This window comes from Castor canadensis, chromosome 5 (genome assembly GCF_047511655.1).
Source record: "Castor canadensis chromosome 5, mCasCan1.hap1v2, whole genome shotgun sequence".
NCBI classification, from domain to species: domain Eukaryota; kingdom Metazoa; phylum Chordata; class Mammalia; order Rodentia; family Castoridae; genus Castor; species Castor canadensis.
In genome coordinates this window covers 150,119,310-150,123,528 of record NC_133390.1, presented here as the reverse complement: position 1 = coordinate 150,123,528, position 4,219 = coordinate 150,119,310, and positions in this window count along the sequence as shown.

The window sequence follows — 4,219 nt, the reverse complement described above, 5'->3', positions numbered from 1 at the left end:
GTGGGTATATTCTTTTTGGAGCCATTGTCATGCAGATAAAGGCTCCTTCCCAAACCAGGCCAAGAGGGAGTGTTAAGGTCCCACCTTTCTGGCTCAAGAAAAAAAAAAAATCTCTCTTAAAGTCTTTTTACAGGAGTAGGTTTGGTAGCTGAGTAATGTAATTATATAGATTACCAGCAGAAACTGAGATTTTAACTTGTCCTAGATAGACAGTACTTGTAAGGGGAAGGGCTTGAAGAAGAGCAAGGATATTAGTTGGAAACATAGCCAATGGGAGAACCCCATTATTAAGTGGGGAGCATACTTCATGCTTTGTATCCACAGAAGGTCTTAGATGTATGGAGATGCTATAATGGAGATTGGTACTTAGGGGAGAGGAGCTGGGAAACATAGCAATTCCTCCAAATATCTACATGTCAAGGTGTTGTTCAGAATAGGGGTAAGATAGGAAGGGGGTTCTTCCTTGAACTTTGGTAGATCTAGGCTGGTTACTTTTTACAGTAGCTTTTCTTATTGCCCAAGCAATAAGAACTTACTGCACTCTAAAGTCATCTTTTAAAAAGTTACTGGTGTCTAAGTCCCAATTCAAAGCAATAAGTTAGAATCTCTGAAGGCAGGCTGCACATTGGTTTTTTTTTTCTTTTAATCTTTCTCCTGATGACTTTAATATGTTGCTGAGAGCCTCTAGTCTAGAACAATTACTGCAAATATGGGACAATATGGTGATAGTCTTCCAAATTCATAGAATGTGTTTAAAAATTACATCAGTCTTAGTACTTCTTAGGGTACTTCTAGCTTAAGCCTTCACTTAAGGGGACAAAGGAAATATTTAAGATTACACAAAGGCAAGTTCATTTCTCTAGGGTCTCAGACCTAGAAAATAGTGTGCATTTGTCCTTTATTCCATTGATGCTTCAAGAAATTTTCTTTTTTTCTTTTTATGTACTTAACACAGTTTATAAGTATTTATTTATTTATTGTCTATCTCACTCAGTACTCTATTGGATCTATGAGGATGGAACTATGAATACTTGTTCATCACTGGATACCCAATCCTTTGTATATTGGTGTGTATTAGTCACTCCATATGATTGTTTAATGGATAAGTAAATTAATGAATGAAGTGAGTCTAAGTGAAGCAAGAAGCTGACAGAGGATTTTGGTGTTTTTTATTTGGCCGTGTTTAAATGATTAACTAACCATCACCTTCTCTTTATCATGTCCCTTATTATTTTACATCATTACATAAAATTCATGAGCTTTTATTATGCAACAAGGCAGACAATGAGTGCTGGTAGTTTATTATTTTTATCCTAGTTATTTACTTCTGTTTTCATTTATTAAATCTGTTTTTTGATTCTTCTTCCTTAAGGCAGTTCTCCTAATTGAGTAAGGAATTATCAAACTTCTTACGGAGGAAAGCCATAAGAAGCCCTGTGTCTGTCTTATGAAGCATCCAGGAGCTCACAATCTACAAGAGGAGATAATTGATGAGGCAATTTTGAGAGCATTGCTCAAGTTTTAGGGTCCTCTGTGAACACATGGAGAGATACCTACACAGACGCAAGTAGCTCCCAAGAGAATATGTGGGAAGAAAACTAGGGCAAACAATGCTAGGGAAAACAAGGGAAGGGTCAGCTCCAAGGAGGAGAATGCTTTCTCATTAGGGTAGGGGAAAGAATTCATGGGAGAGCATGAAACAGGCAGATGGGTTAGCAACCAATACAATAAAGCAGGTGATAAGGATGGAAGCATGATTGTCATGAGGCAGCATGTGGAGGTGATAAACAGGAACAGTTAAGGTATGAAGGAAAGTAGAAGAAAGAGGGTTGAGGTCAGAAACAGATGCTAAGAGACATTTTGGGAGTGATGGAGAAAAAAAAAAATCCCATGGAGGAGAGACTGAAAAGGACTATCTGTAGTAGTGAAAAAAACCAAGCAAAGAGGAATTAGGAAGTTGAACCAATAGACTGTAAACAGTGTCAAATTCTGTTGATTTTGGCAGAAACAACAGCAGTAGTGAAATGGTGACAGGAAGGAGGCAGATAGTAGTGAGAGGAGTGCACAGCGGTGAAGTACAAAAAAAAAAAAAGGAAGTAGGATGGTAGCTAGAGGGAGATGTAGGACCAAGGTATGGAAGGGAATTCTTGTTTTTTCATTTGTATAGATAGGGAGGAAGTAGCCAGTGTAAAGGGAGAAATGGGAGATGAAGGAGATGGGAGATGCATTCTACCTTTTTCTGTGGCTTCCATCTCTAAGAACTTTTGTTATCATCTTCACTGACTCCTCTCCCTGAAGCCTTGGTTGGTTCTCCTGATCTGTCATTCCCACTTAGTAGGCTTCTGATGATTGGGATACTTTGTCCCTCAGCTCAGAGATTCTTAATCTGGAGTCCACAGATAAAATTAAATATCAATATAATTAATTAACTTCATAATCCTATGTAGTTTTATATTTATTTATTTATTTTTGTGGCAGGGTCTCACTTTGTTGCCCAGGCTGGCCTTGAACTCCAGAGCTTCCTGCCTCAGCCTCCTGAGTGCTGGGATTCCTGGAGTGAACCACCATGCCCAGCTAGATTTTGTTCGATGCAGAGAAGGGATGTATTGACTTCCTTAGTATGCTACAGAAGTTCACGGGACCCAGACTGACACGCTTTAAGTTATAGCTAGACCAATTCTGTATTAATAAATGAATTCCTTTCTCTTGCCTCCTGTCTTTTTGGTGAGACTGGGGGTTTCAATTCAGTTCTTTGTGCTTGCAAAGCAGGTTCTCTATCACTGAGCCACACCTCCAGTCTATTTTGCTCTTATTGTTTTGGAGATGAAGTCTTTCAAACTATTTGCCTGGACTAGCTTTGAACTGTGTTCCTCCTGATCTCAGCCTGCCAAGTAGCTAGGATTCCAGGATTGAGCCACTAACACCTGGCTCTTACACCCTTTTGATCACCCACTCATCTTCACCATTTCAGGGAATTTGATAGACCAGAAATACATTCTGTGAGTGATTCTTAAAGATGTGTAAAAATAGTCTTGAGAAGGAGACAAAAGGTATTTTGAAATACCACTCTGAAAGAGCCTGATTTAATATCTTTAAGAAAACCAGGAGTTTGCTTTAATATCTTTAAGCAAACACCTGGTAATCTGGTGCAAATGGCCTTTGGAGGTCAAGGAAATCCATCAATTACATTTCCATGGCTTTTAAAAAAATGTGTCTTACATATGGTTAATTCTAGCAAACATTTTTAGTGACTTCAAGAAATATCATGTCCTCAAAATTAAACCTATTCAAATTTCCCAAAAGAAATGCTGCCATTTCTATTATTTATACATGTGAACAAACCCACTGAGATTTGTATAAGTATTCTCAGAAGTTCATCACATCATAGTCAGAGATTATAATGCAAATCACTGCAAATGGGGTGGTAGCTGTGTTTATGGCCTGTCAGAGTAGAGGGAAAAAACAACAGCATTCTTTGAGAGGTACAGTTTAAAATTTTTAGAAATAGAAAAGTTTGTAATATAAGAAATGAGATTTTAAAAAGATAAGTAGATGATGATATGGGCAGGAAAAAATACAATTGGTAATTTTTGTTCTCTATAAAACAGTTACAACATAAACCGGGTATTTCCTATAACATTGAACCATCAGTCAGGTTTTCCAGGGAATGACTTTCCATATCCGGTCAAAATTTCAGGTGATCACCAGGGATACTGTGTGTAAAGTCCCACTCTGAGGAGGTTTCATGATTGTAGACCTCTTGGAGATGCTAGTGTAGGTTTCAATCCATGGATCCAATGAGTGATTCTAGGGAACAATGGAATCACTAATCTTCTAGATCTGGCAAAACTTCAAGTGAGACTTCTATGTGCCCATCTTTCTGAATTGAAGAAGGAACTTATCCTTCATCTTCAAGTCAATGGTTCAGGCTGGCTTTTATGCCCAGGTATGTCAAATTCCTGCCAAGAAAACTGAAACAGAACATTTGAGCACATTGCTCCTTATTTAAAAATCTAATCAGGACAGAGGAAGCAAAAGACATAAAATATGTCTTTATCACCTACATGTAAATTAAAGCCCATAGTCCAGTCATAAAGTGAGTTGGGTCTATGTGTATTATATTTCTCAATAATACTGGGCTTCCGAATGATTCCAAAGTCATGCTGGATGCTTTGTCAACACATTGAGTAATCTATGACTCTTTTGGTTTTCAAACAAC